Here is a 24,428-nt window from a genome sequence, read left to right on the forward strand (position 1 = left end):
TTGTATTTGGTTAGAAAATCTGCAACGGTTAATGTTGGTATTGGATACCACTGGATTTGTCGTCCCATAATGTCTCATACGTGCTCAATGTGGGTAACGTCTAGTGTTCTCAACGGCCAAGACAACTAGTCGACACTACTAAGCACAGTGGGTGACAGCAGCGGTATCCTGTTGAACAACTCCCCCTTGAACGCAACGAATGAATAACAGGACAACCGATTTAATCAACAATCTGACGCACAAGTCTGCTGTCAAGATTTCGGGATAACGACGAGGGTTCTCTTTCTTTCGAAGACATTCGCTCCCCAGACCTTAACTCCAATGTGTCGACAAGTTGGTTTCTCCATTCCACCCTCGAAAAAGCTATAGCTTGATACCCATGAAGTCGCAGATGGCAGTGATTCGGAGTTAGTGGCGTGGACGCTACTGAACATCGACTTTCAAGTAATCGCTGTGTCACTCTGATTCCAACTAAAGTTTTTAATGTCTGCAGCAGACGTAGTACGATCCACCATAGCCGTACAGCCAGTATGGTAGCTTACCCTCTCCGTAGTGGCCCGCGTTTGGGCGGATCCCGGTTTTCTTGAACCAGTTTCTTCCCGTGCCCATCAATGCCAATACCGATGATCTGTAGATACATCTCTGCCAAGTTTTTCTGCAGTAACGCAGAATGATCAATCGCCTTCTCGTAGCCCTGTTACACGACCACGTTCAAACTCAGCAAACAGCTGTAACTGCCTCTTTCGTCTCCTGGAATGAATGTTTTACTTACAATTACCTCACAATGCCAACAGTGGACGATGGCGAAGTGTATAGAGCGTACATTAAACAAATTTGCTTTGTAAAACTGAGTTGCACACTGCGACGACTCCTTCGGTGAATAGAGCGCAAATTTAAATGGGCGTCATCATTCAAACATGAAAACCTGCGTCGTGAATTTAATTTAGTTTATCCTGCAAAACTCCTTTTAATTTGTAGCGATTTCATTTTCCGCCGGTGTATGCTATTTTCTCGCAAGGCGGTTACTCCGGAGGCTGTTCCAATATTTTAAATAATACTGCATATTTTTCCATTTATTATTGAAGGGTGTGGATGAGTGTTATTATAAATACCAACATACTCATTAATTTCCACTGTATATTCCTAATTTGGTCTTGAATATGAGAATTTTTGTTGCGTTATTGAGATTGTGTAATGTTGAAATTTCCTATCATTTCAATTATGGTGAAACAGAGTATCTGAAGTTATGTTTGTTTTGAAAATTACGAACATTAATTAAATTAATGACTAATATATGAAGTAAAAATGTTATTTCGTTTACCCAGTAAATGATGTGCGGTTTTTGGAGAGCTATGTTTTTCTTTCGGGAGATAATGATTCCCTCTCTCTCAAACTGGGCGCTATGTGCTCCAGATACAATGAGGCAATCAAAAGCACTCGCATGGAATAATGAATACACGGATAAAGAACTCATCACAACATGTTGGAAGCCTGCAGGGAGAGCTTAATCCAAGGGAGGATGGGGGTCTTGGTTCAACCCTACAGCTGACACTTGGTCTCAAGGGGGGCCTTGCGGTGCGAGTGCGGGCTTTGTCAGGGGGCTTTGGTGGACTGTTTACTTTGGAAATGAGCCCCCTACTATCAACCTACTCTCGAACACAAACAGAAAGGGATAGCAGAGGATATGGATACTGTTTTCTTTATCCCGCAGCAACGGTGTGACGGCTCCTAAATGTCTCTTGTTGTGATTTATTTTTAAAATCGATCGTCTGTAGAAATGGGTGTAATCTGTTGGAACTATTGTTTGCGGAACGTGTCAGATTATGATTTCAAAATCTCGATCGTCCCTAGAAACGAGTCACTAGTTCGGAACCATTATCAGCAAAACGTATCAGGTTCTTATTCCAAACATTCGCTCGTCTGTTAAACGGCAGTAATTGGCTTGATACCGTTATTATTAGAACGTTTCAGATTTTGATTTTAAAAAATTCGACTGTCGTTAGTAACGACTATTCACTCTGGGAGTGATGTATTAAGACCGAGCAAGTGGTCGTGCGGTTAGCGTCGCGCGGCTGTGAGCTGGCATTCCGGAGTTGTGGGTTCGAACCCCATTGTCGGTAGTTCTGACTTGGTTTTCCGTGGTTTCTTATTTTCAAACCCGGCAAAAGCTGGGGCTGTAACTTAATTAAGGACACGGCCGCTTCCTTCCCACTCCCAGCGCTTTCCCGAACCAGCAAAATATAAGAAATATATGTATTACAACCACTTTGCGACACAAATCGTAATACATTGGATCACCAAATTAACAAGACATATTTAGGAAAATAATATCATTCTATATGATTACTTTAAATACAATACATAATTAAAAAGAACAATGTTCTAGAAGTCTAGAGTCTATGATGAACATGTTACGATATAATATTAATATCAATATTATTATTATTATTATTATTATTTTGGTTCATGTTTGATGCAGCGTTCATGGCGCCTTATGCTGTGCTAACCTTTTAATTTCTACATTACTACTTCCTACATGTTCTTCCTACCACTCCCGTTTTACCGCCCATATTTCCCTCATGCCGACGGCCATAGCCGTGTTGAAGCACGAACCCAGTATCTCCCGGCTGCAAGCTCAAATCCGCGTGCCAGTAACCGCACGGCCAACTCGCCCGGTAATAATAATAATAATAATAATAATAATAATAATAATAATACCTACTTTTCTAGCCCTTCAGTTAAGCAACTGATTGTTAAAAGTATCGTAGGGTTATGAGCCAAGGATGTTAAGTAAATTAAATGTAAATGGGTATGAGAATATATTACTTATTTCTTCCTCCGGTCGATTAGATTAGCAGTTTGCCATTTTCTACCACTACGAGCGCTAATGTGAGTCAATGCAGAGTTCCACTTTAGGCATTTGTATTTACATTCGATGTGGGCATTTTAAAAAAATTAAAAAAATGCCTGAGGGTATTGAACCAAGGGACACATTAAATAACGAATTATATAAATAAGAAAATTTTCCCAGAATTTGAAACAGAAAGAAAACGAGTTACAAACCAAGTGATCTTAGGCCATTTTTGGAACTGCATTTAGGACGGAAGTGATGCTCGAAATTTTTTTTTTTGCTATCCGAGACCACAATTTGAAGCATTTCCGGGACCTTTAGCCTTTCAAATTTCGGCACATTTGAGGAAATTGCTTAATTTTACGTTTTGCAACATCGATAATAATAATAATAATAATAATAATAATAATAATAATAATAATAATAATAATAATAATAATAATAATAATAATAATAATAATAATAATAATAATAATAATAATGGCATATATACCGGTTTTGTTTCTGCATATGGGCTGTGTTGTGGAAAGGCTATAATTTGTATAACTCAATGACTTGTTATATGAACCTGACCTACTACATGAGACTACTACATATTCAGTTAACATGATGGTATTTTTAAACTCTTTATCTTTAACCGATTGGAAAACAAAGCTGGTAGTTCACCATTCAGTGAGGAAAATAAATTAAAAAAAGGAAAGAGAACAGTTCCCACTACCGGCTACATGTTAGAGTTGTAATAAATGTCTCCCCCTTTTCCCATGATCGTCATTTCCTGTATGCCTTCCAGGCATTCATTTGTTTAAAGATCCATTCAGTTAACCTATAATGTATGCATTTATGGTAAATGAATAAATGGATAATAATTTAATGATAATCATAATGATAACCATTACCTCGATTAAAATGTTTTTCCCTGGGGTCACAGGGAGCAGGCATGTCAACAGTAGTTCCTTGTAGAGGGCTGAGCGGGACAACGGGACGCTTTTCAGGGGGCCTTGACAAGGTCGCTCGCTTCTGTTTAGGACGTATATTAATTATTTCTGGATTATAATGAATATTTTAACTTGAAAATTCACCTGTAGAGCATTTTTTCTTTCAAATTACAACATATTAGTTCGGTAAAACATTAAGCCATTACCATGTTCACATTTATTAAAAAAGAAGAACTGAATATAAGAATGGAAATGACAGTGCGGGCTAACGAGGGTTAGAAATTTCACACAATTTTATCGATAGTCGTTTTGTATTAACTAAAACGGAGATTGTTCTTTTTTTCTCCCTTGTTTCTCGTTAAGACTAACACCGTATCGTTAATTGAATGTAAGTAAGACGTACCGGTAACTATTAGGACTGACAAATGTTATTGTTGATTTAGCTCAACAATAATAATTGATTATTTTTACGTTTTCTTGTAGTATGTGGGCAATTTTTTTTAAAATGCCATTATTGTTCGGGGCGTCGACCTAGAAAGATATTTTGTCCCTACTTGCCCCATGTGTGAGGAACCTGCGTTTATTTTGTAAATTGTGAAAGTGTATAGTGTTGAATGTGAGGAAAGGAACGTTAAGGACAACACGAACACCCAGTCCCCAGGCCAGGGATATTAATCATTTACAATTAAAAACCCCTGACCCGTCCGGGAATCAAATCCGGGTCCGCCGGGGGACATGGGAACGTGTTGCCCCGTATACCGCGGTGTCGGACAAGTGGACCCCTACTTTGCTAAGAAATTTTTTCAACATTAAAATTCTCTTTTCCAATTTATCGGAACTCTTTAAATTCCCTGTGTGAGGAATGAAAGAGTGGATTCTTTATCTGTACCCCTGCATGCCATAAAAGGCTACTAAGGGGAGAACCACCAAACAATCTGTACTCGCTCACTCGTCTTCTAAGCCCAAAACATATCCATGATTCTGTTCTTTCGTGTTGTGAAGAAATTTGCATACATCTCCCTTTAAATTTTCTCCTAGGTTCGAACTGTGTCTCTCAGATGTATTCGCCTCATTTTTAGGCTCTAATGCCAACCCTTCGTGACTAGATATACAGTACTGCTCCAGATTATGAGTTTGTATTATTCTAATGTTATGAGCAGAAGTCGATCTGTTGATAATGTTTTACGGCTGGATGCCCTTTCTAACTTCCACCTCCACCTATACTTTGTGGTTCGTGTTTAATAAACTCGTGAAGCGATCCCGGTCGTAATGTAGAGTTAATCATGTTTTACAATTGGATAGCGTTTTTCAACGTATGCTTCTATGAATTTACTAGTATCCTCTCCTGGCAAATAGCGTTATGCGGCCTTGTTTAGTTCTATACTTTTTATCCTTCAGTAACTAAATTAAATTGTCGCTTTGATCTCTCTACTTCTCTTACCCTCCGTGCCCCTTCTCCGAGGGAATGTGATCTCCGTTCGCATCACACGACTCCACCATCTCAAGCGTTTCATGCGCACTGCTTCATCTGATGAGTTCATCCCTAACTTGGCCTTTATCTCCTCATTTAATAACAATAATTATAATAATATGGAGAAACTTCTGTCAAAGCGAGGATTGAAAGTTGCTTTACGTTGCACCAATACAGGTAGGTCTTATCCAAGAGTGCTGGATAAAAGTTGAAGAATGCAGAAGCTGATAAGAATTGAAATAACGTGTTCCTTAGTCGACGGAAACCAGTTAATAATAATAATATTATTAATAATAAAAATATTAATAATCAAAAATCCAATGAACTTAACTGAAGACAGCGATCTTCATTGGAGTCCCACTAATTCAGACCAGATTTTCGGACAACTTTTTTCGTCCTGTATATTCGTACTTGGTTCTTTGAAATTACCACAAAAAAAATACACGAAGCGGCCGTGGTCTTAATTCAGGCACCGCCCCCAGTATTTGTCAGGTGCGAAAATGGGAAACGACGGGAAACTATCTTCAGGTCTACCGACAGTAGGGTTCGAACCCAGTATCTTTCAAATGCAAGCTCAATGCTCTGCGACCCTAACCGCAGAGCCATCTTGCTCGGTCTTTGCGGTTACGCATTTGCTACAATCAAATAATATCTTCCAGTGGCAGCGGTGGTTTGCTGTACGTCGCATTGACACCGGTCTCATTGACGACGGTGGGATAGGAATGTGCTAAGAGTGGGAGGGGATTGACCGTGGCCTTGATTAAACAACAGACCCATCCTGGTGGGAAAATGGGAAACCACGGAAAACCATATTCAGAGCTATGTGACTCAAGCCGCACAGACACAAGCTTTGTGCGGCGGTGTGTAAATCTTTATTTAACGTGAGGTCCCTTTTGTGTGGAACCGACTGTCCAAGCAGTGCAGTTGGGCAGAGAGGATCGGATTTCGATTTATTTTAGGTTAGGCCTTGCCTGAGTTTCATCTTGGTGTGGGGGGCCGTGGTCTTGTCCCAAGGGTCGGCCAGGCACGGTCAGTCGGTCCTCGGCTAGTTAGTATGCATGCAGCGAACTCTTCTCTAGGCCAGTATACTGGTGCTTATAATTGGCGAAAGGTTGGGGATGAGATAATACTGCTTCTCTTTTTTTAAACAAAAATACTTAACCCTTCCTAAAAAAAAAAAGATCCTCCCCAATGTCATTAATTCAGAAGGTGTTAGTTAGCGCAGTGAAAACTCTCCTGGATGGAAAATTATTATTATAAGCTAGAGAACCCCTTTCTTCTCTGCTATACAAATTGGTGGCAATCCACGACACAAAGAGGGTGGGTCATGTAAAAAGGACTAAATACAGCTAACTGGCTGCGGTCTTTGTTTAATCACAGGGTGCAGACTTGGGTCACTGCGTATCGTAAGCGCTTATTAATCAGGAACTTAACTATCAGGGAGCTTTAAATGTTTACTGGCACTGTTAAAATAGGCCAACATACTTGTGAAGTGTAGCAGTGTTTGTTCCATTTCAGGCTCCCAAGTGAATATTTGGAGAGAGGGATTTCTACACTCTATTGGATAAAGCAAAGCCTTCTGGATTCGTACAGTATGAAATGTAAGGATCTGAGTACCAAGATCAGTAGGAAAAGAAGTGTTTACCTCTAAGACATACATGTTACTTGAAATCAATGGCGTGCTGTGAACACATTCGTTAACCCAGCTGCAAAAATGTTTTTTATTTTTATTTTTAATATAAGCAATCGTAGCCCCACTTCACTCTCTCTAGTCAACATTACCATACTGCATTTTTCGCGGAACGGTCTACCTGAGAAAGGTATTTCAAGAATATTTTCAACCACAAACTCGCGCATATTTCGGTGTGACGTAAAGCAAATTGCAAAAAAAGAAAAAGGTTTCATTTTTAACGTAGTTTATTGGAAAAGAATGATAAACCCAAATCTGCAGTAAAATTAAATCGTTATTAAAATCCTCGACTCAACGAAGCGAATTGCAGCCTCCTTACCGTTTCTTCCATAACATTAGGTAGACTTTATTGGAAGCCACATATTGATCTGCCATCTTCAAACAGCAACAGACAAAGCAATAATTATAGTAAGCCACGTTCAGCACTTCGAGCAATGCGAGGGAGGACACGAGTTGGATCTCGTAGCTCTCAGCTTGCATTCGGAAGATAGTGAGTTCGAACTCCACTGGTGTTCCGTGGTTTCCCGTGTTCAACCAGGCAAAGGCTGGTGCTGTACATTAATTAAGGCCATGTTCGCTTCCTTCCAACTCCTAGCCCTTTCTTATTCCATCCTCTCCATGAGACCTATCTGTGTCGGTGCGATGTAAAACAGATTGTTGATAAAATGTACTTACTTTACTACCCGCTTTCCGTTGTTGAATCTATGTTGGCGAGTGTAATAGTGAATACATTGAATCATTGTATTTGGAATGGTATTTGTTTTATGTCGCACCGATGCAAACCCGCTCTTATGGTGACTATATGTTGGAACTAGGCTGGGACTGGAAATGAAGTGGTCGTGGCCTTAATGTAGGTACAGCCCCATCATTTACCTGGCGTAAAAATTGGAAACCCATCCTCAGGACTGGTGTTAGTAGGGTTCGAACCCAGTATCGCCCGAGTGTAAGCTGACCGCGTATCCATTCGAACGGTACATTACACTATGAAATGTAAAGGTTCCAGGAATACTCTTACTGAGTAATATCACACCAAATTCCAGCAATGTACATGATTCATTTTGGGAAAACTGTGCATAGAGTGGTTGCTGTCGGTAATTTTCACCTAATATTTTCCGACAAGCCTAGAAAGAACGTTGAAAAAAACCCGAGAATGGTCAGGAGGTAAACAAAACACTAAATCCTCTATAGTACCAATATTTCACACCCATTCCGAAACAGCGTGTTCCTGTGTGAATCGAACAAAAGGACGTAAGAGATACTACTGAGAAAATGCATTGTGAGGGAACACATGAGAATGTTTCTCCCCACCGCAATGACAGTGACACGTTTTCCGTCTGAAATTGATACTCTATCCCAAGCAGTTATCGTTATTGTATCTGTCTTGAAATATAAAAAAGAGAACCGAGGGCGTTACCATCGTTCATATGCACTACAATGGCATGGAAAAGAATAAAAACACTGCTCAGATAATCTAAGCTATTTATATAGCTAGTGTATCATTCCTGTCGCCCAAAGCCCCCCTATAGAGCTAACATTCACCAAAGCCCTATAAACGTTACAACTAATTGTAGCCCCCCCTCTCACACCAACCCCTCACCCGCTGCACATATAACGTGTCTTCAGCCCTCGTGATCATATACGACGAATATTGATTGCACACATATACATGTAGGTTCCCTCATCCTCCTCCTCCCAGTATAGTCTCATGTTTGAGGGATCTGAAATCCTCTTATAAGATAGGATGAGCCTAGATTAGATGAGTCATTTCTCTGCACGGTGCGATAGTTAACATTCTTCGGAAAAAAAAAAAAGTTTAAATCCTCGGCTTGGTCCTCTCTGGCACTAAAGCCCATTCTACGCTTGAAATGTTCTGAATCCATGGCCTGCTGAACAAATCTGCTGGAGAATTCCAAAGCCTTCTATTTATACATCAGAATACTTCATTACCCGCAACAATCCATACACTTCATAGATTCAAGATTTATACGATTATTAGAGTTCAGTAACTCTCTGTACTAAATTCCTAGATTGCGCGTTGAAACTTGTCAGAGATCCGCTCTTTAATGGATGGAAAGAACTCCATCCATCAAACAATGCTCTAGCGAGACATTTCCATGACACAACCGAACAGAATTTTCATACTCCATCCCAGGCAGTATGTCTTTATATAATAAACAATACAAGGATATACTTCACTGGACACGAGGTACCCCGCATGACAAATAATCAAATTGGCTGCACGTGGTAGCTAACACTGCCGGCAATGGCTTTCTGCTGTTTCCAATTTTCATATCAGGCTGTACTTTAATTAAGGTGCGGTTTCTTCCTTGTCCATCCTAGATCAAATCATCCTTAGACATTAGATCGAAGAAGAAAGGTCCAAAATGGAAGTCATGGAACGCAGACGTTGATAAGATGTTTACAATGTTTTTCCTACTTTGAGGTAGGAAGGTTACCAAGTTGTACTTTCTCAACACGACAATCACAACCATTATTATGTGTACATTTTCTCTAATGTTTGAGCAATTACGATGAAGCATCTACAAGGTGTTTTTTAGTCTTCAGATCTCCACAGCATTCGAAATATAACAGAGGTAGGAAAGACTCAGTTTGTTGCAGTTCTGAAAACTAATACAGATTAATCTACTATATTGAAAACGTCGCGTATGATTTTGTAGGAGAACGCAACCAATAAACATAACAAAGAAAAATCCAGTCAGTTCTATACTAAGTAACCACAGTTCATAAAAAAGTGATCAACTGTACCACTTTGTACAAGTTCCAGAATGAATTAATCAACCAATCACTAAACTAATATGTAGCTATGTCGTTGATGGCATTAAAAATTTGCACCGGATCTGTCTCGAGATCATACACATACATTTGCATGCATTAGTTCCTGTTAATTCAATTTCAGCAGACATCACTCAATACATCTTAATTAACTTCCCACTGTAATTGACGTTCCCTAGTGTCCAGGTACATTTTTCATTGCCACTTCACACGACACAAGTAGGTTTGGAAGACGTTTTCATCTACTGGTGCATTTAAAACACTTGAATTAATTAGCGTCCGCCTCATTGGTGTAGTGGTTAGTGTGATTAGCTCCCACCCCTGGAGGCCCATGTTCGATTTCCGGCTCTGCCACGAAATTTGTAAAAGTGGTACGAGGGCTGGAACGGGGTCCACTCAGCTTCGGGATGTCAGTTGAGTAGAGGTGGGTTCGATTCCCACCTCTGCCATCCTGGAAGTGGTTTTCCGTGATTTCCCAGTTCTCCTCCAGGCAAATGCCAGGATGGCACTTAACTTAAGGCCATGGCCGATTCCTTCCGCCTTCCTTGTCTATCCCTTCCTATTTTTCCATCCCCCCGCAAAATCGCTGTTCAGCATAGTACGTAAGTCCGCCTGGGCGAGGTACTGGTCATCCTCCCCAGTTGTATCCCTGACCCAGAGTCTGAAACTCCAGGACACTGGAGGGTAGAGAGATGTAGAGAAAGAAGAAGAAGAAGAAGAAGAATTTCTTAGCGAGAAGAAAGCTACGAAGGTTAGTCAAGAAGTATATTTTTACATTGCTATTTTTTAGAAGGAAAGGAACACCTAATATGCGACAGTTTGTAGTCGCACCGATAGATTTTACACAAGTGCGTATGCCTAAAAAAGAAGACCTTGGAACAGCGACTGTTGAAATGACTGTCACTGAACGATTGATCACGGGAGGCCCCCTTAGTGATATGTTTACTGAAAAAACAGAACTTTTTTTCAGCGAAATCAATGGTAAGAAAAAAGATCAGAGAGTCCTACTGTCAATGCTGCCGGATCTGTAAGAAAATGTATCGAAATATCTCTAGAGAACAGTGGTTATAAATGTGATAGGGATATGTTCCATTTTTCTCACAAATTACGGACCTTAATGACTGAAATATATTACTTAGAAGTAGCCCTTTTCCTAAATAATGGAGCTCATTTCAATTTTCATTAATTATTCCAATTAGCTTCAGTAACTTTATTACCTTTTTCCTTATAATTAGTAATATGTTGACAGTTTAAAAAAATTGGGGTAGACTGTCTGACTCAATTGTAACGGCCTCAGGGTTTTGAAGATTTTGTAGACCTACTTACTAAGTTTTTCCAGTTTTTTGAAACAGGTAGCATCCTCTTTTATCTCTCAATTGTCAATTTACACTTTAAACATAATTAAAAATTAAATACTTTATGCAAAATACGCGATCTACACAAACACTAATAGCGTTAACATTTTTTTTCCATGTAAAAACGTAGCATCACTGGGCATGGTCAATGTGTGGGTGACTCACCACTCAAGCATAGCCTACCACTTGCTGCTGGAGCATCTTCTTCTTCTTTTCCTACCGCTTTTTCCCACACCTGTGGGGTCGCGGGTGCGAACTGCGTAGCACACGTGGATTTGGCCCTGTTTTACGGCTGGATGCCCTTCCTGATGCCAACCCTATATGGAGGGATGTAATCACTATTGCGTGTTTCTGTGGTGGTTTGTAGTGTGGTATGTTGTCTGAAACTGAAGAGGAGAGTGTTGGGACGGACATAAACACCCAGTCCCCGAGTCAGAAGAATTAATCAGAAGCGATTAAAATCCCCGACCCGGCCGGGAATCGAACCCGGGACCCTCTGAACCGAAGGCCAGTACGCTGACCATTCAGCCAACGAGTCGGACTTACTGCTGGAGCATACATTTATTAATTTAATTAACACCTCATCCATGCAATTACACACCGCTTGTGACTTACCAGCACTAAGATAATACAGATAAACAAAACTATTATCCTTTTTTTTTCCCTACAACTAGCTTTACGTCGCACCGACGCAAATAAATCTTATGGCGACGATTGGACAGGAAAGGCCTAGGAGTGGGAGGGAAACGGCCGTGATCTTAGTACAGGTACAGCCCCAGCATTACCCTGGCTTGAAAATGGGAAACGGCGGAAAACCACCTCCAGGGCTGCCGACAGAGGGGTACGAACCCACTATCTCTCAGATGCAAGCTCACAGCTGAGCGCCTCTAACCGTACGGCCAACTCGCCCGGTATTATTATCAACTCATATAAATTAATTATTCTTATTATTATTTTCCGAACAGATAAGGTAAGCAGCTCAATAAAATGCACCGGTACTGGTAACTAATTAAGGCCACCCTTAAGGTGCCATCACTGTACTATTTAGCAAATCCTTCCAGGTACCCGTTTACCAGGCATGTAATTCTATTATTTTAATAATAATAATAATAATAATAATAATAATAATAATAATAATAATAATAATAATAATAATAATAATAATAATAATAATAGGCCTAGTAATAAAAATTATAATAATTATGATAATAATAATAATAATAATAATAATAATAATAATAATAATAGGCCTAGTAATAAAAATTATAATAATTATGATAATAATAATAATAATAATAATAATAATAATAATAATAATAATAATAATAATAATAATAATAATGTGTCCGCCTCTGTGGTGTAGTGGTTAGCGAGATTGGCTGCCACCTCCGGAGGCCCGGGTTCGATTCCCGGCTCTGCCACGAAATTTAAAAGAGTGGTACGATAACTGGAACAGGGTCCACTCAGCCTCGGGAGGTCACTGAATAAAGGTGGGTAGGATTCCCTCCGCAGCTTTCCTGGAAATAGTTCTCCGTAGTTTCCCATTTTTCCAGGCAAATGCCGGGATGGTCCTGTCCCTTCCGAACTTCCCAAGCAGGTGAGGCCACCTGGGCGAGGTACTGGTCCTCCTTCCGGTTGTATCCCCCCACCCAAATTCTCACACTCCAGGACACTACCCTTGAGGTGGTAGAGGTGGTATCTCTCGCCGAGTCCGAGGAAATAACCTACCGTGTAGGGTAAAGAGGTTAATACTTAGAATAATAAATTGTAAATTGCGGTAAGATCCTTTAATTAGGAATTGAATGTCTAATTTAAAAAATAATATTGCTATCTACTCAGCAAGTGATTGCGGCAATGAACGAAATATCCCAAATGACTATTTGAGGCAGCTCTATCCACTGTGCACATATAATTACTGTCGCGTAGCGAGCCGTGACACTAATCAATTTTGATACTGTTGCCGAAAATGGTTACTTGGGTTCGGACCTGAGCCTTAACTCGAGTCCAAAGAAGATGTTAAATTTGAAGTCTTACAGAAGATAGATTATTTTAGGCTGCCAAGTGCAGGCTACCTAACGGTAGTCGCAGTTCTTCAGACACATGGAGAAGCTTTAAATAAGAAGTCGAAGATTTGAAGTTTCAAAGTAGATAGGTTTATTCAAGAGGTGAAGTTAAGTCCTCCAGTGCACAGCTACAAGTACATAGCAGATATTATGATGGTGCACTGACAAATCATATACATTTCCTTAAGCTTAAATACTCTTTCAAAGGATGATTACTGGCCTCCGGCCTGCCCTAATGACCTGTTTGTCTTAGATACTAATACAGTATATTGTGAAGTTCCTTTTAGAACGAAAAGACCGCAATGGTCGTTATAATAAGTGAACTAACCACTTAGGGTCGTTATGCTAACATCAGATAGTGCCTGTCGGCAACTAACCAGTACAAATACAAATACATTCCAATACAGAGTCGGGTACATTTGACATAGATAATTATATTTACTACATTTGCTTCCTCTCTGAAAGGAAGGCTGACTCAAGTCATAACAGATAAGAGATAACGAAATGGAGCCTGGTGTATGTCAGAATATTTCTAAATAATAATTATACTTGAGTTGAAAAGCTACTTGTGGGATTATGCCACATTATACTCTAAACAACGTTTACAAGGCTAGAGTTATTTAACTAAATGAGGCCTCCTTAGAGCCAGCTGAGGATTGTGGAGGCGTTTATAAATTCACAGAGGGTTGCAGACTGAATGCTGAGTCTATAATGAAGATGTTGGTATAGAATGCTGAGTCTATTATAAAGATGTGTGTATAGAATGTTGAGTCTATTATGAAGATGTATGTATGTATATGTAGGACGAAAGAGAAAGTTCTAGTGCGTAGGTTATGAGAATATATTGTTACTGTTTTTCCCTTGTCGATTAGGCTTTGATGCAAGCGTCTTCCTATGAGTCAGGAGGCCTTGCCGTCTGCCACGAGATAGCAGTGGTGCTATCTCCTGACGGGGTGCGCTGCACTCTCAACTGTTTTATACTGGTATGGATGAGATAGGGTGCTATTGTTTGGATAAGAGAGGGGTGAACCACCAGCCGCCGGGGTAAATAGAGTCTTGTGCCACTCTTCCGAGTAAACAGAGACACTTGATCACGTGAACGAGTGGTTGTGGGAGGTGTTTGGAGATGGATGAGTACTATCGAGTGAAGTGTAGCATGATACTGTGCCATCACTTCCGATGGGAACTGTTTTCCGTAATCGAGTGGGCGACGAACATAGTAATCACTTCATTTAATGTTTGGTTTGGGAATATTATAGTCACTGCGCTTTCTTTCTATGTATTGCCTATAATAGTATTTTTAAGGGTTTTGTAGAATTAAGACTTCTTCACAAATAAGTGTTGTTCTTTGTTGTGGCATTAAATTAAGTGAATGTGAGAAAAACCACAATTCACTATACGTTACGAATTCACACTAATACTTATTTTTAATTATTCTCTTGTTCTCGGAGAACTTTTACAGATTTAAATTTGTTGTTAGATTTTTGTAGGTTTTTCGGTGAACTTTTCTCCACAAATTAAGTTTTAATTTAAATCAGTCAATCAATCACCAGTGATCTGCATTTAAGGCTGGTACCCAGGAGGCGGATTCTCCATCTGTTCATTACCTAATCTTTTCCTAAATAACATGAAATAATTTGGACATTTTTAAACATACTGCCCCAATTTGTCCTCTTGATATCAAGACCCTTCGTACTCTTAACCCCAGAACCACAAGGCCTGACCACTAAATCAATTCTGCCAATGCGCCGCTATGATCAAGGAAGCTGATGCTTCCAGTACCTTCAGTGCTTGACACGTTCTTGAAACCAGTGGTTGCATTATTTTCTCCCGCCATTTATATTCAAAGTTATAGGCTCTTGGGTCGCATATGACCCCACGTTCTGAGTTGTGTAAAATATTCGTCTGTGGTGAACTGTTTGTAGTGGAGTGTTTTAATGGTAAAGTTATCAAACAATGGCACTGTACAAAGCCCTTTATTGCTATTTCTTTTACGTCACACCGATACAGATAGAGTCTTATGGCGACGATGGGACAGGAAAGGCCTATGAATGGGAAGGAAGCGGCCGTGGCCTTAATTTAGGTTCAGCCCCAGCATTTGCCTAGTGTGAAAATGGGAAACCACGGAAAACCATCTACAGGGCTGCCGACAGTGGGGTTCGAACTCACTATCTCCCAAAAAAAGCTCACAGCTGCGCGCTCCTAACCCCACGACCAACTCGCCCGGTGATATGAAGACTGGAAAAAGACGGAGAATGATCAAAAGCTCAGATTTCCTGAAAAATCTTGCCCTAGGACTTTGTGAAGAGCATATGAAGACTAGAATGGTAAACATGAGGCTTCTAAGGAAACTCAGAAATGACATTGACAAAGTACTTGGTTATGAGGAGGAGCACAGTGACTTTACTGCGCCAATGGGTGACGACCTGGACGATGTGCTTTTTGTCCTGGAACCAGGGACCGAAAAGGTGTAAACTTGCTGTTCCTGCTCTAAAACCCTATGTGCAGAACATAGGAAAAATGTCTGTGAATAATGCAAGCCGTAAGATAGTGAATACTCACCGTGGAAAATATCGAACATCAAAACCAAGAAAAAGAACACACATCGAACATCAAAACCAAGAAAAAGAACACACTTTTGATAACAAATATACAATTACTTCCTTATCTGAACTTAACTTGCAAAAATATAAGTGATTTGTTTATTTTAAGGTAAATATTGTGAAGATATTAACAATAAGACACTAAATATTCACGTAGACAAGTGCTTAATATTCAAACCAACAAAAAAAACCGCACTTTTAATCAAATTGTTCTGTAAACAATATTACTTGAAATTTTGGTAAATGTCTTTATGTTTTGAACTTAATATACCCAAATGTAAGTAATTTCCTTATTTCAAGTAGAATAAATGTTATTCAATGCCTAAATAATTTGTTTACGTTGTGATTCTAGTTCCAAGAAATGAACGTTGTGGTACTAGGGTGAAAACACACTACTAAAACTCATTCGTCTGATGTCATTCCACGCCATCTCTCCATTGACAGATCGGAACATACCACTTTGTCGAACAGCTCTTCTCCTGCCAAGACTTTCGAGCCCAAACTTTGTAACCTTTTTGTAACGGTACCGTTTTGTCAGAAATCACACAGAACAAATCTATCTGCGTTTCTCTGGATTTTTTCCAGTTCTTTTAATCAAGTAAGCCCGGTGAGGAGTCCCATACTTTGAGGTCTTACTAGACAGTACCCTCGCCTTTAAATTATTACTAGAACTAGTGCAGAGACTTGTATCCATATTTACAATCCCGTTTTTTTGTGAATACTCTACATCTGCTTTATTTTCGGTTTTTGGGGACGCGGAAGTGCCGGAGTTTAGTCCAGCAAGAGTTCTTTTACGGTCCAGTAAGTCTACCGACATGAGGCTGAGGTATTTTTGTACTTTCAAAAACCACAGAACTGAGCCAGGATCGAACCTGTCAAGCTGGTCTCAGAAGGCCAGCTCCTCATCCGTCTGAGTTACTAAGCTCTGCATATCACAATGAGGATGTTTCCTTACAGTGATCCCCATAACGAACTTTCACCCCATGAACGCAGTAATTAAAACTGAGAGACTTTTTCTATTTGTGAAACTCACAACCTGACTTTTAACCCCGTTTATCATCATAGCATTCCCTGCTATCCAGTTCACAACACTGTTGAGGTGTTTTTGTCTTTACTCTCTCTTCTGTTCAACGTCATCCGGAAAAGAGCCTTATCTCTGACTCCAGTTCCTTACTACGTGATGTACTCGTGCTTCGCTACGGGATTCTCAGAAAGACTGTCTTTGTGGTTTTCCTAACTACAGATAACTACACTTAACTTAGGCCATTTCTAAGACATCACTAGGAATAAAGTAGTAAAGTTTAATTTTATGTAAATTCGTCATCTTGCCCCGTGCCCGGGGTAAGTTCACGAACCTATTGAGGTAAGATGACGAGCATTCTTCTCAATTGCTTCAACATAAAATTTCACTGAAATTTTTAAAACACGCCATGAAAACTTGATTTTAATTATGTACTACACAAGGACATACATTTCTAAAGAACATATATTTGAAAAATGTTAGGTAATTTAAAGTAAATTATTTTTAGAAGTTCCTGCTAAAATTACTACACTGAATACAAGAACTCTGAAGAAAACAGTTTTGAACTGGAATATACTCCGCATCCACCTCTGTGGTGTAGTGGTTAGCGTGATTAGCCTCCACCCCCGGAGGTCCGGGTTCGATTCCCGGCTCTACCACGGAATTTGAAAAGTGGTAGTCTACGAGGGCTGGAACGGGGTCCACTCAGCCTCGGGAGGTCAACTGAGTAGAGGTGGATTCGATTCCCAACTCAGCCATCCTAGAGGTGGTTTTCAGTGGTTTCCCACTTCTCCTCCAGGCAAATGCCGGGATGGTACCTAACTTAAGGCCACGGCCGCTTCCTTCCCTCTTCCTTGCCTGTCCTATCCAATCTTCTCATCCCTCTACAAGGCCCCTGTTCCGCATAGCAGGTGAGGCAGCCTGGGCAAGGTACTGGTCATTCTCCCCAGTTTTATTCCCGACCCAAAGTCTGAAGCTCCGGCACACTTCCCTTGAGGGAGGCGATAGAGGTGGGATCCCTCGCTGAGTCCGAGGGAAAAACCGAACCTGGAGGGTAAACAAATTAAGAAGAAGAAGAAGAATATACTCCGCACATATCACAGAGAAACCGTCCACTGCCTTCATAACTTGAGCAGTCTTCATGCCACCACACTTTCCAGTTATCACACTGAATCCAGTCTTCATTTGGCGGATGAACATACTTTTTTTCACACACAGGACATGCAGACTTTTTTTGCAGCCGATTATTGTCAGATTCGGATATGAAGCCCAGCTGCCTGGCTACTTTTCTTCTCTGGGTTTTACATTCCTACTCTTTCTTCAGCATTTATTTTTGTTGAAGCATGTTCTTCATGGGTGTGCTGGTTATGATGGATGCTGATCTCCTAGCTCTTTTTCCTCGTTGTGATAGGTCTGTCTGTCTTCCGCTGATAATTTCTAGGCATTTCTGTAATTAGCGTAAGGGAACGGGTGACTACGTGTAGCCTATAGCTGGCCTGGGGTAAGATGACGAATTCGTCAACTTGCCCCCGTCATCTTGCCCCAGGTTGCTTAGAAAGCGGTTTGTCCTTATAATCGACAGACATCTTACAATCAAGATTCAGTTAACACTGAAGTGAGTAAGAAATACATTGACATTTAAAGAAAACAAAACAGTTAATTCGTATTGTGAGCACACTAGTAGTAGAAGCTTACTGCACATACCTCAGATATTTTAGTGCGACAGCGCCAGACAGTCACCCCTCTTCCACTGCATGTCTCAGACTGAATGGGATTTCCTTCTATGTGTAAGTTATACCTGTGAGATATCGGGCCCAATGTCACATGGTAGCCAACTTAGTGAACAGAATACTACAAAAGTTATGGTTGATTCGTCATCTTGCCCCGTTCGTCATCTTGCCCCGTTCGTCATCTTGCCCCGGTCTTCCCTAATCAAAAGCTAAGTGCTGGATTCCTTTCCATTTAAGCAACATTTTACACACAAAACTATTGACACTAATGAACTTGAGGGAAAAGGACAAGGAAATCAAGATTTAATGAAAAATATATTTTTGCAATTTCAGGAGAGTGATATTCCGAGTCATGGTGTGCTATGAAATAAATCTGTATATTGCATGTTTCTCGACCAGACTCATAAATATAAGACGGAGGTTACTGCAAGTGAAGTGACTAGCCTCTTGATCCTACCTTAAAACCTGTTATACAGGAATTATTATACTCTGCAGACCGTGTATGGGTGGGGTAAAGACACTACGCCGTAAAATTCACGCGAACACGTAAGCGATATTTCTCGTCCATACATTCATTTTTACTGTTTTATATTTCCTCTTGTTTCTGCCGGTGACTGAATCTAATCTTCGACTTAACGATGTAAATGAAGTTACTTTTCCGGAACAATGGCATCAAAATTCCCCTGTTCTCCCTTCCCTAGCACCCTTTGCTCGGGGACAGACATGCAAAGGAGTGACCCAGCGTGCGAAATGCGATTGGAACCACCATCGCCTACTAGATGGGGGCTGGCCTTATTAACATGAAAACATGGCCATCTGGGACAATCTCTTGCAGCAGCAACAGTTCTTTTTTTTTTTTACCCGCTTGTCCTATAACTGGTAATACCAGGAGGCCATGGCAGTGATGTGAGCTAATTTTAAATATTGAACGAAGTTGTCATAAACTTTTATACACTGAATTTAGCCACTAATCGAAAATTATTTCATTTGGTATTGCTTTGCTCAGACTTCAAGCAGATGTATGGAATATCGGGAGGGTAAAGCAGATGAATGTCACTTTCAGCACATTACTCTCTTAGCTATGACCGTACAAAATTATTACTACAGCTTGGTTCATATTATTATCATTATTATTACTCATTATTATTATTATTATTATTATTATTATTATTATTATTATTATTATTATTATTATTATTAATATTATTATTATTATCTCTCCGTTATTGTCTTCTAGGGACAATTTCAATTATTCATCCTTTTCTTGTTCTTTCTTCTGCCTCCAGTACTACTTCGTCTGCTCAATATGCCTCCTCTTCGTCTCCTCGGACCATTTTGGGTCTGTTTTCTTTCCCTCCCGACCTTGGAAGCCTTCCAGTTATAACACTTTCTTTCTAAAATTCTCTCTCTGTTGCTTCTCCCATATATTCGGGAGATAGTAGGTTCGAACCCCACTGTCGGCAGCCCTGAAAATGGTTTCCGTGGTTTCCCATTTTCACACCAGGCAAATGCTGGTGCTGTAACTTAATTAAGGTCAAGGCCGCTTCCTTCCCATTCCTAGGCTTTTCCTGTCCCATCGTCGCCATAAGACCTATCCGTGTCGATGCGACGTAAAGCAACTAGCTTCTCCCTTATGTTGTTTCTTTCCCAATCTTTCTTGACTTCATGAATCTAGGTTGTTGTTGACTTCTCGTTCGAAAAAAATATTTGAAGATCCATTCTTCATAAATGTACAGAAAATATCAATTGTCTCTTCCGCATTGTCTCATGTTTTCTATCTTCCGGTATATTTCGTCATCACTTCTTGATTTCCTGAGTTCTGGTGTCGTTAGCGGACTGAGTATTTTCCGTATACTTTTTCTCTCCATTCTAAATTGTTCAGCTCTTACTTCAGTAAATGAAAATGAAATGGCGTATGGCTTTTAGTGTCGGGAGTGTCCGAAGACATGTTAGGCTCGCCAGGTGCAGGTCTTCTTATTTGACTCCCGTAGGCGACCTGCGCATCGTGATGAGGATGAAATGATGATGAAGATGACATACACCCCAGCCCCCGTGACAGAGAAATTAACCAATGATGGTTAACATTCTAGACCCTGCCGGGAATCGAACCCGGGACCCCTGTGACCAAAGGCCAGCACGCTAACCATTTAGCCATGGAGCCGGACTCTTACTTCAATATCAGCCATTCGCTCACGTATAGGCACTCTGGTTTGACTACGATGTTGTATTTTGAATTTTTTAGAAAATCACTTTCTGTTGTCTATAATCGTATTTATACCGTATGCTGTTTCGATCTCGTGTATTCTTTCTTCTAAAGCGGGATTTTTCAAACCATTTCTTGAATATTGTTTCTCCCAAATATTAGAATTTCTTTACGTTCCTTATTCGACAATTTCTGTTATTAAAAATTCTGGATTTTTTTGTGTATTATTATTCTTGTTCTTCTTATTACACTTTGTTTTACGTAGGACCGACACAGTTAGGTCCTACGGCGAGGATAGAATAGGGAAGCGCTAGGAATGGGAAGGAAACGGCCCTAAGCTGAATTGAGGTGCAGATCCAGCATTTATCTGGTGCGAAAATAGGAAACCACGGAATACCATTTCCAAAATTGCCGACAGTGGGGTACGAATCCAGGATGGCTGAGGTGGCCGGGAATCGAATCCGGACCTCCGGGAGTGGCAGCGAATCACACTAACCACTACACCACAGAGGCGGAGATTGTTATCTTATAAAACTTTATTAAATTTTTATATTGATTATTAGTGTAAAAGAGTTATTAATTTATGAATATTAGGTCGCCTCTGTAGTGTAGTGGTTAGCGTGATTAACTGGCACCCGCGAAGGCCCGGGTTGGATTCCCGGCTGTGCACCGAACTTTGTCGAGTGGTCCGAGGGCTGGAACGGAGTCCCTCGACTTCGAGAGGCCAATTCAGTAGAGGTGCGATCGATTCCCACCTCAGCCATCTTCAAAGTGGTTGTCCGTTGTTTCTCACTTCTCCAGGCAAATATCGGGATGGTACCTGACTTACGTCCACTGCCCCCTTTCTTGTAAATACCTTCCAATATTTCCACCCCCCCCCCCGTTCTGAGTAGCAGTGAGGCCGCCTGGGCAAGGTACTTGTCCCAACTCCCAGTTGTATCCCGCTACCCAAAGTCTCACCCTCCGGGAGGCGGTAGAGAGTCCGAGGGAATCACCAACTATGTAGGGTAAACAGATTAAAAAAAAAGAAAGCAACAGAAAGAAAGGAAGAAAGAAAGAAAGAAAGAAAGAAAGAAAGAAAAATGAATCTTGGGTAATTTCTTATGATTTTTAAGTCATTCATTTTAGTAATTTGGTTTGAGCACTCTCCATAATATTAATGTTCCTTGATCATTGGGTTCAGAATAATTGTTCCATACCCAAGTCTAGATCTTACGAATGATTTAAAGTTTTTTTTTTTTTTTTTTTTTTTTTGCTAGGGGCTTTACGTCGCACCGACACAGATAGGTCTTATGGCGACGATGGGATGGGAAAGGCCTAGGAGTTGGAAGGAAGCGGCCGTGGCCTTAATTAAGGTACAGCCCCAGCATTTGCCTGGTGTGAAAATGGGAAACCACGGAAAACCATCTTCAGGGCTGCCGATAGTGGGATTCGAACCTACTATCTCCCGGATGCAAGCTCACAGCCGCGCGCCTCTACGCGCACGGCCAACTCGCGATTTAAAGTTTAGTGCGACTTTGGACACTCCAGGTGCAGGCAGCAGAAGGGGAAATTCTTGAATCAGATTTTGTGAAATGATTCATTCAAGTATAACCTAAGTTATTTGTGAATGTGTAACCAGTCTGCGTCTATACATTTCTGTCTGGAAAGCTGCCTAATTCCCTCCTCCCCCTCCCCCTGTAACGTAACCTGGTGCTGCCAAGAACAGTCCATATGACTGTGCGTCGTGGTCGATCTGCCAAGACCAGACAAGTAGTAGAAGACTTGGGAGGGTGCGTGTATGCCTGTCACTTGCACTGGGGGGAGGGGGAGAGAACGAGTGTGATGCATTGTGGGAACTAATCTGACCGATGTCGGGCCACGCGACTTCTATTACTCACACACACACACATCCACACAACCAGAACCCACGAGGCACACGACTGCATTCAGCAGGGTCAAAGGGAAAAATGAAGGCAAAAGATATCGCCAGGATACTGCTGTGTGTGTGTGTGTTATGAATGGTAATAAACACAAAATGTCTATGTAAGCATTTGTTATTCTATTGTGCGATTGTATGAATAACTTTATGGCAATTATATGGGCGAATAATGGAAACATTAGTAATATTCAAACGAAAGGAATAAATTAGGACGTCTAAACAAAGTGCATTTAGGGCAGTCGCCCAGGTGGCAGATTCCCTATCAGTTTTTAATAATTGCAAAGGAATTTGGAAATTTCTTGAGCATCTCACTTCCTAAGTTATTCCAGTCCCTAACTCCTCGTCTTTACTCCTCCCCAATTTGCGCTCTCTAATTCCATCTTATATCTTCATATTTTGGCCTTTCCTACTTTAAAAAATACCCCTGAATTTTATTGGTGCCCTTAAGTCATTCCACGTCATCTCTCCACTGACATCTTAGGACATACCACTTAGTCGAGCAGCTCGTCTCCTTTCTCCCAAGTCTTCGCAACCCAAACTTCGCAAAATTTTCGTAACGCTAATATTTCGTCGGAAATAACCCACAACAAATCTGCTGCTTTCCTTTGGATTTTTTTTACTGTTCTCCAATCAAGTAATTCAGGTGAGGGCCACATACACTGGAACAATACTCTAGTTGACGTCTTAGGGATAGGAAAAGGCTTAGAGTGGTAATGAACCGACAGTGGTCTTAAATAAGGTACAGCCCCAGCATATTTGTCTGGTGTAAAAAATGGGTAACGAGGGGGTTCGTCAATGGATTTCGAACCTACTATGTCCCGGACGCAAGCTCACAGCTCCGTGCCCCTAACCGCACGGGCAACTTGTCCGGTCGCTCTTTCCTTTACATCCTTACTACAACCCCTAAATACCCTCTCCTGTTTTTTATTATCATCCCAATGAAGATATTTTCCTTATATTAACACACATTAAGAACTTCCACCCCGTCAACGCAGTAATTACAACTGAGAGGGTTGAAACTCATAACCTGACTCGTAAGTGGAAAAATTTGCCTCGGTTTTCTTAGCCTATAGGCCTACATTCAACGAAAGTTCAAGAATTAAGATAGAATTTGCTGATAGAATTTTCGGAAGATTTGCCCTAGTTGCTAAAAATAATTTTTTAAATTCGAGTGAAGCAATGCATTTTGGTGCAATCCAAAGTGGGGGGCTACTTTTCGCCGGGCAATTCGAATAGGTTTCGTCGTTCAAGTGTTAAAACACTTGCACTGTTTTACACAACTTGGCATGCTTGTTGAACAAATACCTGTAATTAATGGAGTGCGCTTATGGAGGGGGAAGAGATCATCAAAGGTGAAGTGAGTCTACAGGATTTAGCAGTCATTTAAAGGATTCCTTCGTCCATATTGTATAGGGTGATGTTAGTAGTATTAGCGATAAATGGGTTAGCTACCACTCTACTTAAATTAAGAAAACAAAAGTATGAATTTTTGAGAGAAAATAATGAACAGCATCAATCAGTTATTAATGATCTGCATTTTGGGGCTGTTGTCCTAGTGGCAGATTCCTTATCAAGTGTTTACCTAGCGTTTCCAAAATTGTTTCTAATAACTTTAAAATTTATAGAACATTTCCCCCAATTTGCCCTTCTGAATTCCAACTCAAGCTTCCAATACACCACTTAGTAGAACATACAGTCTCCTTACTCCCAAGTCTTTCCAGCCCAATTTTTTTTACTTTTAAGTAAGACTACTCCATTGTCGGAAATGACCCAGTAGAAATTGCGCTGCTTT

The sequence above is a fragment of the Anabrus simplex genome, chromosome X (assembly GCF_040414725.1).
Source record: "Anabrus simplex isolate iqAnaSimp1 chromosome X, ASM4041472v1, whole genome shotgun sequence".
Classification (NCBI taxonomy): Eukaryota; Metazoa; Arthropoda; class Insecta; order Orthoptera; family Tettigoniidae; genus Anabrus; species Anabrus simplex.